The sequence below is a fragment of the Lycium ferocissimum genome, chromosome 4 (genome assembly GCF_029784015.1).
Source record: "Lycium ferocissimum isolate CSIRO_LF1 chromosome 4, AGI_CSIRO_Lferr_CH_V1, whole genome shotgun sequence".
Taxonomy (NCBI): domain Eukaryota; kingdom Viridiplantae; phylum Streptophyta; class Magnoliopsida; order Solanales; family Solanaceae; genus Lycium; species Lycium ferocissimum.
In genome coordinates this window covers 58,446,790-58,458,875 of record NC_081345.1, presented here as the reverse complement: position 1 = coordinate 58,458,875, position 12,086 = coordinate 58,446,790, and the positions used below count along the sequence as shown (strand labels likewise).

The window sequence follows — 12,086 nt, the reverse complement described above, 5'->3', positions numbered from 1 at the left end:
ATGAGGCATTGTTGATGAGATTTTGAGATCGAACATATACATCTATTAAGGAACATTTGACAGGGGGTGATGATGTGGCCTAGTTGTGAGCTCGTGGACCGATGTTCATTTCGGAACGAGTGGCATATGGACACCATGGGTCCCCTGCAAGTCATGGCTATTTAGGAAAAACATTACCATTTAGCATGTGTATACAGATATGTGACAGAGCTGGAAACTTTGTTGTTTATTGTTTTACTTTCGGCTTGAGTATTGGCCTTTCATTGTTGGTAATTGGTAATTGGTGATTGATTCTGAAAGATAATTATTTGAGGATATTTATTGTGATCCATGTTTGTTGTGCCTGTCTACCTATTCCATTTATTTTATGTGTGTATGCATGATACTAATCTTAGCCGCCCTATGATACCTACCAGTACGTGTTGTTTGTACTGACATACACTTGTTGCACTTTTTTTTAGTGCAGATTTTGAGCCAGAGACGTCTTCCACACCTCGCATCTAGTTGAGGTTATTCGTTACCTAGATCAAAGGGTGAGTTCCTATCCATGCCATGTCGCCTGAAGATCTTCCTTTATTTCAGATGTCTATTTTAATCCCAGACAATATGTTTATTTTAGACAATATCTCGACTTTTAGACATTGTTGGTTAGAGTCCTTGTACGGTGACTTTTAGATTTTTGGGGATGTAATAGCTAGGTTTCCGCACTCGCAATTTTATTTATTTTATTGTCAGACATCTTATTCCATTATTCGTGAGCAATTTTTATTAATTGCTTTAAGTAATTGAAATTGGCTTGATAATGGGTTAAGGGATTGGTTCGCCCACTATGGGACTAGTGTGGGTGCCACTCATGTCTGTTGGGACGTGACAAATAAGCAGGCATTTATAGAGACATATATCGCCACTAAAGGTAAGCAAGTATGCCACAAAAAAATATTTGACAACATAGATATTGGCCTAGTCACCACTGAAATAAAACCTTTAGTGGCGACATTGCTGCCACAAAAGCAAATTAACTATCAGCAGCAACTTTTACCTCGCCACTACAAAAGTGATATTAGTAGCGACTTTTGTCGCCACAAACTTAATAGACTATTAGTGGCAAGTTTTTTCTCGCTGCTACATGTTTCTATTAGTAGCAACTCTTGTCGTCACAAAACCAATATACTATCAGTAGCAACTTTCATCTTGCTACTGAAACTAACATTAGTAGTGACATAAATCGCCAAAAAAACTACTATAACATCTGTGGAACATTTATCTTGCTACTGAAATATCAACAATAAAATTGGCTACAAAAACTATTAAATATTTACTATTGAGAATTGAATTCTCTTAAACTAATATATAGCTACTAAAAACATCCGGTAGCATAAAAATTACAAAAGCATTTCCAAGCCGAATATTATAAATACTTTCATTACTTAAAAGTCAACTGCATATATACTATGGACAGAGTACTTCGGTTCATTATATGCATATACATATGACCCAAAAAGCAAAAACTTCCAATTTATGTATATTACATATCATCAAACACTTCCATTGTATGTATATTACATATGATCAAAAATTTCCATTTTATGCATATTACATATGACCAAAATTTTCTATTGCGCGCCTTCAAGCTTTTCTTCGGTCCTTCCCATTGTTTAAGAAGTTCGTCCCTGTTATAAAAAAAATATAGGATCGGTTTGAAAATTATCATAATCCAATGCTAATAATAAAAGGGGTCACATAGAGCACATAAGATTTAAAAAGTCAATGACATAAGTTCCAAGAAGTGTGTGAAAAGAAACAAAAGAGAATCAGAGAACCACCAATCAACCACAATATCACAATTTACAAAACCATAGAGAAATCCCAACTGAAATAACTAAACTCCACAAGGATAAGTTTTTTCTTCTCTTTCTCTTTTCACTGTTATGAAATATTTAGAAGAAGAAAAAATGGTAAAATGTCAATGGCAACCAAACTTTCAGAGTATTTCAACAACATTAAAGAAATATGTTTCTTGGAAATGTAGAGGCTTAAAACCATACATGGTTTCCATTAATAGAAGTAGAGGAGCTTGTAAAAAGAGATTGCAAATTCCACAATGTTGCAGTAGTTCTTTTCCAGTTTCATTAATAACAAGGGAAGAAGAAGTGGGGTTGATCAAGTTGGGAAAACAAAGAGGAAAATATGAAGTGGAGCGTTTTGTGAATGATGAGAATGGATGGAAAGTGAGAAGAATGATTGAAACAAAAGAAGAACTGAGGGAAGTTGCTTTTGTTCAAGCTAAAGCTTTTCATGAACCTCTCTTCATGTTCAATGATATGTTCTTTGAATTCTTTCATGCTGAAGTACTTTCAAGGCTTCTTCACATATTGAAGAATTCTTCACTAGACAAGCTAAAGTACTTTCTGGACTTTTTTTCCTATGTAGTTTCTGCAGATGTAACTAGTCCTTTTTTTATTTTGAATGCAAGTTTGGGGCTCTTATCCAAACTGCAACTTTGATCTGTACAAAATTTCCACTTTGGTAAATATACTAATAGTTACCAAAAGAAAAAATTCCTAACAGTGAAGCTACAACCAACAATCATAGTTGAACACGATGCCACTGATACTTTTTTTTTTTTTTGACAATGGTAATGTAACAATACCACTGATACTTTTTTTTTTTTTACAATGGTAAAATAATGATACCACTTATACTACTTGCTAGCAGCCATTAATCTTAGTACCAACTACACAAAATCTTAGCAGCACTGACAACTACTAATTAAATTAACATGCAAACTACATACATCATATAAACGGAGCTATATTTCTAGCTGCATCTCAGAACTTCAGCACTGCAGTATTTCTAGGTAGCATCATCAATCATAGATGCAACATTTCCACATTTTCAGCTTACATCCAATGTAGGGAAGAAGGTTTCCGTTGATACCACAAGACTATAAGTTTTTGTACAAAGTGATCAATTTTAAACTTCAAATAACATATCTAATTTTTTTTAAAATGGTCTAACTTCTAAGGGTGTGAATTTCATCGCTACTTCTACTTCCATGCTATATTTTACTATTTTATTATGCTGTGAATTTTAAAGCAGTAAAGAAAAAAAAAAAGAGTTCCAAATATCAATGAAAGACTGGTGCTATCTCCAACAACAATATAGATGTATGAAAAAAACAACTTTGTTGAATCATTTCTGCTCAGAAAATCACACTAAAATACCATAGTTGAGCAAATCAAAGTTGTTGATTAATAAAAATACTCCTCAATAGAGTACTGCACTAGAATACCAGCAGCAAAATATACAAATAAAATAGCAGCAGAGTTTTAGTAGAATCGAGACCCAAAACTATAACAGAATATAAACATCAAAGAAAACACAAATTTTATTATAAAATGCACACTTCTACATGCCAAAATCATAAAATAGACATATATTTTCAAACTTGCACCAGAATATTAACTCATATCCATCTCAGGAATTTTATCAAACTGTTTGTCTGCGTCATTGAGAAATCATATTTACAAGAACAAGCCAACTACTTATATGGAGCAAGTCACAAAATAATTTTCAAAAAGTAAGAAAAAAGAATGGTCTAAGGAAAGGAGAAGACTTGTTAAGAAGGGAAAGAGCAAGTACCTATTGCATTCTAGTCATGAAAGCAACTATTTGTTCTTGGAACATCTTGTCAAATTCTCCTTTCATGTGTGCATGCTCCTCTTTCAATTTATTTTGCAAATCATGTTCCATATCCCTTTTTAAGTCGATAGCCATTTGTTCATGTTTTTCTTGTAACTTCCAGTTAAGTTCTCCGTGCAACTTTCAATCCATATCAGCTTGCATATCTTGACGCATAATTTCCATTGCAGAAGATACACTGGCCTCTATGTTCGCCTGCTACATTTGAGTCTTTCTAGGAGGCTTCTTTCCAAATCCAAAACCAAGCATGTAGCCCAACCTCTCACCAAGAATGGATGAATACACCTCTTCTCTAGTCATGGGATTCTACATAAATCACTGAATTCAAGCTACCCAATGTAATGTGCACATGCAATCACAATAACAACATCAAAAGGTATAAAATTTCAAAAAAAAACTTTTAGTTATGGGACAACTCAAAAATGCCTGTCAAGACCAAGAATCGACAAAATACGAAAAGCAAAAACTAGTGACAGGAGTCGATAAACATGAACAGCTTACCCTCAAAGTGATTTCAAGCTTCAAACCTTCAAAACTTCAAACGATTTACCCTCGCAGTGAATATTCAGACTTTGAACTCTCTTCCTTCCTCCTTCAACTTTGGAGAACTCAAATTCCTTTAAATTATCAAAAGGGTTAAAGAAATTGGAGATGAAATCTAAAAAATTTTATGACCAAATGAAAACATACCTGATGGAGTCATAATTTATAATTAGAGTTTTTGGGTCTCCAAATGTGGCTCACACATTTTATGGTATGAGCAGAGACAGTTGAAGATTTGAAGAAATTTTGTGGCATGAAAAGAGAGAAATGGAGAAAAGTTTTTTTTTTTCTAGAGAAATGGAGGAGTAAATAAATGTGTATAAGCGTACGTGGTGTCTTTTTTCTTTTAATGAATAATTTCCTTTCATTTTAAAGTTAAATTAATCGGATTATTAGAGGAGACTAGGTCGCCACAAAATAGTATTCAGTGGCGACTATTTACAAGTCGCCACTAAATATTTGGAGCCAAATTTTTAGTGTTAGCGGGAACTGAAATTTCAGAATTAGTGACACAACATCTCGCCACTGAATGTGTCACTTCTGTAGCAACAAATAAGGTCCCCACTGAATGTCGCCACAAGAAGTCATGTTTCTTATAGTGAAGCTATCTTCAAGCTAGACTCTAACTTGAAGTTAAAACACTTGTATCAACTTTTTATCCTTCTAAATAAGCTAATAAAGATATACTTTGATAGCACATACATAATACAAGATTCTAGACCTAAGAATTGGAAAACATTATTCAGTAGAACAGATCCTTCAATCTATCTTCTTGTACTAGGGACGCAACCTCGGATTCTTGAATATTCTTGGATATAACTTCTTCGCTCAATATTATGAATTCTCTCTTTGTGGGTGTGTAAACTTCTACTTGGAAAAACCTGGATATATATATAGCCCTTGATGCTCCGCAGGTTGATTGACCCAAAACTCTTTCCTAGTCGGTCAATGACATGTAATAGAGTTTGTGTAGTATTTGAATTCTTGCCTTGTTGAGTCTACTTCTAATACGTGTAAAAGGCTTACTAATCCCTAAAAATATGGCAAGGAATATTTCATACTTGACCGCCAAGTTCTTTTCATAATTCTGCAAATCCTAGTTGTTGTAGGACTTGCCCTAGAACATGTTCGCAAACCTGTTTCATCCATCTAGTTCGTCTGGCTCTGAATCTCTACACTATCTGAGATAGAACATGTCCATGCACATGTTCCATGGACATGTTCCACCAATCTCTTTCATTCATCATCTACTATTAAACTTCTTTCGAGATCTTGGCTGGAATATGTTGACAGACCTATTCCATATAACTATAAGCTTTGTGCCTGAAACTGGCCTTCTCCACTCCTTTACCACTGATCACTGCTAGGTCATTCATCCATTGCAACTGATGACCTGTGATCATCCCTCTTCTGTGTCTCTCCCTTTTGCTATCTTGTTCGGTTGTTCTATTCATTGAGTCATTTATATTGCATATCGAACATCTTTGTAGGCTGTATCACTTCTTTCTCTATGTTTGTCAGCTTGTCTATATCTGCTGGAACATGTCCGTGAACTTGATTCATGTACATTACTTGCAACTGTCTCTGTGTTTAGGTTTTTGGACTTCTTCAATGTGCACTTGTTCATTCAGACAACTAATCTCTTGTGTTTGGAACTTCTGCTCATAGTATCACTCATTGTTTGACAGTTTGTCTATCGTCAAAACTCATATATGCATTAGTCTAGCTAATGCCAATAAATTCCTCCTTTTTGATGATGACGAACTTCCTATCTTTCTGTGCTCATATACCATATTTGAACCTGTTCCACCACTACAGCTTCGATACTTGAACTAAATTTTAATCATGTTATAAGTCATAATGTTGTGAGCACACAGTTCAATCTTCCCCCTTTTGGCATCATTAAAAAGTTAATCCCAGATTATGGTTAGTAATTTTTAGCAATATTCAACTCATGGCCACTGGGGCTATCTCATGCACATAGATTACAACATTTACTTATTTTTGAGTTAGGAACATTCATGTCATCCAGTTTACGGACAACTTGTAAGGTATGCAATAGTTTTTTATGTCAACAAGTACAATTCTAGAACCTTGATTACAACCATATACAACATATCATAGGAACTCTAAAATTTGTACAAGGATATTTTTTAGGAAAGACTAACCCTATGAAGTTCTAGCTATTGGGGTGGTGCTGGGCTTCTATTGCTATTAAGGAAGTATATATCTTTCTTCTTTCTTTCCTTAATCACTTATTAATCAAAACCTTTTCATATTGATTGGTCCAACTACTTGCATTGACCATTGCTTCTTCTTTCATAGATCATAAAGTGATATGCAAGGTCCACCTTTTTCTCCAAGAGACGCACTATCTTTTTTCACAGGTTTCACCCATGAGGACCAAGATCTGAACTGCTCTTCTTTCCCAGATGGTGGAGGGTTCGTTCTTTGTTTCTTCCTTCTTATTTCTTTACGAACCCTTATATCTCCATATCTCTCGTCATGTAATAACTCAGATGAATCCTTTTTGGATGAGCTTCTATTATTGAATTACTCCATTTTATCCCCTGTCACAACCCAAACAGCCATGAGTGGCACCCTCCTAAATCCCCTAGTGGAAGAACCATCTACCTAACTAACCATCCAAACCGTTCTCAAATTACCTAGCCTATTTAAATAATTCAAGGATATAAAAAATAATAAAATCTCCAAACATCTAGTCATACCATAAATAAATAACATCTGCGAAAGTCTAAACTATTACAACCCTAAAATTCAAAAGTCATCGTACAGGGACTCTAATATAACTGTCTAAGAAAGAAACAATGTCTAAGAATAACATAAATGTCTGAAATTAAATAGACATCAAGTATAGGAAAGATCTTCAGGCGGCCTGGCATAGAGAATAGCTCACCCTCGAATCTGTCGGAATCTGGCCTCAGCTAAATATGAGGTCTCATAGAAGTCTTTGGATCACAATCTGCACTCAAAAGAATGCAGCAAGGTAGTATTAGTACAAACACTATGTACTTGTAGATATCATAGACCGACTAAGATTAGTATCAAGCATACAATTACCAAATCAGTAAAATAGACAGATAGGCACAACAACACATAATCTCAAGAACAATCAAAAGAAATCATCCAATACCGGAATATCAGCCAACACCGAAATAAGGTAAATCAACACAAATAGGAATCAACAAGAGTAATACAACCCACGTAATCACCAAACACAATTGCAAATCACAAATTTTCTCAACTCTATCACATATCCGTACACACATGCTAAATGGTAGTGTTTGACCCATTAGCCATGACCTGCAGGGGACCCATGGTGTCTATGTACCCTCGCTCCGAAATCTTACCTCGTATCACGAGCCTTTAACTTAGGCCACATCCTCACCCCCGGTAAAACATGCCTTTTTCATAATTATCATATCCTTCTCATCATAATGTATTTCCATTCCACAAACAAACAAGTAATGGGAACATTCAATAAATCAATATCAGGGAACACAAGTCACCATGTCACAAGTCATATCAAGACTCAACAATCAATAACATGAACAAGGAAATTATCCAAGTCAACAAGAACATTATATATGAACTCCTGCTTTATCATTTCATATTCATAGTGTAATTAATCAATCTGTATCAAACTGTAGGAAATATCAACCATACTTTATGTTTGAAACCCTAATCATGCTTCTCCTATCAATTTCGTATCACATACAACCAACTAATCAAATTCTAACACAAGCAGACCATAACCTACCTCGAAGCAGAACTGGAAAATTGCAATCACTCCGCAATAGCTTTCCCCTTTCGCAAAGCTTCAGAACGTGCAAAGTCTAGAAATATAGAGTTATATGAGTATTCAATAATCTACTCCAACAATACAACAATTTGGGGAAAAGAACCCAACTACTTCTAACTTTTTCAAATGGGTGAACTATCATTCAAGCGTTATTTCATCGCAATATCAACCCTAATAGTCATGTACTATCCGTTCATGGGTTTTCTAATTGTTCCAACCCTATTACAAACAGTTTTTATGCCAAAGTCATCATTTTTGTGGAACCCTAGGTCTCAATCCACAAGTTCCACCATTGATAGCCAAGTTCTCATCCTAGAAAGCAATAGTATATACTCCTAGATGATTTAGTAACAATAAAATCAACAACCCATTGATTAATCAAGGGTTTTCTTAAGTTTTAGGGCTTTAGCCCTTTCATTAACCATTGATGGACCTTTAACTAGTCATGAATTTTAACATGATGATGGAATTAACAAAGTCAAGGGTTGAGACTTATCTTTCAAGTGCAGTTTAGCCCTAGCCTTATTTTTTCTCAACAGCAGTTCTTGGAAACTATTTTGGTGTTATGTGGGGATTGAGTTTGGAAGAAAGAATATAAATCACTGATTCTGCCTCCCATCGATAGCTGCAGTAGTCGATCTCTCACTGCAGCGGTCTCACTATTTCGGGAAGGCTTCTGCTATGGTGGACCTTATTAAAGTCCCGCCTCTTGCGGCGGTGACTCATTGACCGCTACGACGGACCTGCTGTCGCGGTCTCTCACCACTGCAGCGGTCCATTGGACCAGTAGCTCGGGTTTTTGCACCAGTTTTTACCCAAAATCCCAACACCAATCCAAGGCCCAACAGACTCAAACAAACATGCACAAACACATAAAACTACGCTACGGACTCACCCGCGGTCTCGGAATTCCCAACGGAAGTCCAGTTTTCTAAGTCACCCTCCCATAACGACCAAGAGGGTCGTTACATTAGATACCAATTAAACAATGGTTCATCCTCGAATGGACAAAAGAAGGAACAAGGGGAAGGTACTTGACTCAGTGAAAAGATGGGGATAATTCTTTCGCATATCGTATTCAATCTCCCAAGTAGCTTCCTCAACGGGACGACTCTTCCACTGAACCTTCTCGGACGCTATTTCCTTTGACCTCAACTTACGAACCTCTCTATCTAAGATAGAAATAGTCTCCTCCTCATAGGACAGATTCTCATCCAACAAGATAGAATCCGAACGAATGATAAACGAACCATCCCCATGATATCTTTTCAACATAGAGACATGGAACACTGGGTGCACACCTGATAAACCTAGAGCCAAAGACAACTCGTATGCTATACCCCCTACACGATAGAGAATCCTAAACGGACCAATGAATCTAGGACTAAGCTTACCTTTCTTCCCAAACCTCATCACACCCTTCATGGGTGAGACATTCAACAACACTTGTTCCCCAACCACGAACTCAAGATCTCGAACCTTTCGATATGCATACTCTTTCTGCCTAGTCTAAGCAGCTAGGAGCTTTTCCTGAATCTTCTTAACTTTATCTAAGGACTCTCTCAAGAGATCTGCACCCCATGGCCTTACCTCAAAAGCATCAAACCATCCAATAGAAGATCTACATCTCCTCCCATAAAAAACCTCAAACGAGGCCATATCAATGCTCGAGTGATAATTATTGTTATAAGCAAACTCAGCCAATGGTAAGAACTGATCCCAATGCCTACCAAAGTCAATCACATAAGTGTAACATCCTGTAAATTCGAGTTAGGTGTGAATGTGTGAAAACCAGTATTAAATTAATATTTTAGCCATATGAATCCATTTGGGATGAATTCGGGTGACAAACAGTCGTTCTGAAGTCAAACCAAAAAGTGAAGTTCTTAAGGCCTTCTAAATTCGTCTAAGTCTGAGATAGTCTGCACTTATGTCTAGTTTTTGGATATTTCCATTAGGAATTTGAGAAAACTCAAAAATCAAAAGTTATAGGTCTTTGAAATACCTTTCTAATCATATATCGTAGAGCTCAAAAAGAGCTATGTGCTAAGAGTTATGCCTGTTTTACTAAAACTGGTCGGAGCAGAATTTTCAGATTTTGGGGTTATGTGTTTTAGCTTTTTCCTAACCGAATTGGGACTCCTTATTTTATTATTTTCTGAAGTAAAAATGCCATAACACTATTATAAACCCTAAGAGACTATTTATGCTCTCTCTACCTCCATCCCTAAAGAATCTAGGCACTCAAATCCTTCAAGAACCACAAGAAAAACATTCCTGCAATCAAGAAAAAAATCAAGAAACCGTCAAGACTTTGGTATGGCGATTTAGGTTCCTAAGGTTTTCTGCAAGGTAAGTATTTCAATCAGGAACCTTTGAATTATACAAGATTATATCATTTCTAAATAATAGAGTACACCCATCCACCCCATAGTCCTATAAAATCAAGAGCGGTGAAGAGTTAGAGAAAATCCTAGTATTTTCTGTAGAGTTTCACTCTGACCATCCATATTAAATTGGTATTGCCCGGTAATCTAACCGTTGGATTGTGCACAAATTTTAACTGACTGTTCACACTATATAGTTTTTTGATTTGAACGGTCGAGATCTGATTCGTAGGTCCGTTAAAGTATATTTTGAGCTATGAAAAGTAGCTACGAATTTGGTGAATACGTATAGCTTATTGATCATACAAACTTCAATTAAATGTAGAGTGGTTCTTTGAAGCGTGTAGCTTACATTTGGAATATTTTAACGGGATTTAAGGTATGTCTCTTTTGAAAACCTTATTTTGGATGTGTGTCTCCTTTTCAAAAGTTCTTTATTGTATAAACAGGTGAACTTTTCATACTTTAAAACCCTATTTCATGCTTTGATTGTGGTTGGTGTGCGTAAGGGGAAAAGCCCACATTAAACCTTGATTATATTATACTCTATACATGTATACATAATTCTAATCGTTTTTTCTCTATAAGAGATGATCATCAATAATGGCTAAGGGGTGGTAATGGTGTTTTATGATGAACTATGACAATTGAACCTTGTTTTTGGAAGTGGAAAGGTTTTTAAGATTATCAATGAAATGATGTATCTTTGTAATGACATGATGAACTTAAATGCTAATTGATGATGTGACTACCTTGAGATGAATTGTGATTCGGCTTTTATGCTATGAACTTTGTTGTTGTGTTTGGCCTAGCTACTCGGGAGGAAGGGTAGTCACTATGGATCCTAGTGTGATAATGCCTAGCCATTCAGGAGGAAGAGTGGCCACTTTCGGGTTCGCTACCTGGGGTGTGATTATGCCTAGCTATTCGGGAGGAAGGATAGCCACCGTTGAATTTCATATTCCGGTGTGATGCGCTGCTATGATTAGGAAACCTCAAAGGTCATCCCTTCGTTATGAATGATTTTTGGGCCTGTATTGGAAAGTGTGATATTCCTATCTTTTAATGGAACTGTTGTTAATAATCATGATCAACTTAAATGGCATATTTGGAGGTTGGAACTTGATAAGGACTTTATAACCTTTTTTTGATAATTGTCTTTCATTGAGATAAACAAGCTAAATAACTGTTTCCATATTGTGTCACACTATCCTCAGAACTTATTTCTTTATATGTTATTACACTTTATTTTCATATCACTTCTTGTCCCCGAGGCATTCACTGAGTACAAAGTACTTAGGCATACCATTGTTGTTTTTTATGGTATGTTAGGTAACGGAGAAGAGCAGGTTCTTAATACTCCGGGCGTTTAGGAAGGACTTGTTGTTGCTGCTGATTTGGTGAGCCCACACGTTCATTCATGGGACACCCTATTTATTTGTTTATTCATTATATTAGTTTTTCGGGTTGCGTCTCGATAAGTCAAACTATTATTCCTTTATCTTAGGAGCTCCATAGTATACATTCTTGTGGGTAGTTGTTGAGTTATTGATTAACTCTTGGGCACATTATTACGTTTGATTAATGAAGACTTCCGCTGATTTAATTCATATATTCATGATTTGTTTATA

At 35.9% G+C, this 12,086-nt stretch overlaps 1 long non-coding RNA gene across 2 annotated transcripts; it reads right to left on the bottom strand.

Moving 5' to 3' along the window:
- Positions 1-879: 879 nt before the first annotated feature.
- Positions 880-4,525, bottom strand: LOC132054893 (uncharacterized). Of its 2 annotated transcripts, XR_009414397.1 has the most exons (4): positions 4,393-4,525; positions 4,204-4,319; positions 3,643-4,020; positions 880-1,670 (listed from the first exon to the last, which is right to left on the bottom strand). It is a non-coding gene; the product is annotated as an uncharacterized LOC132054893 (long non-coding RNA). The 2 variants fall into 2 exon arrangements; XR_009414396.1 differs by lacking the exon at positions 880-1,670 and having other exon boundaries at positions 3,450-4,020.
- Positions 4,526-12,086: the final 7,561 nt, after the last annotated feature.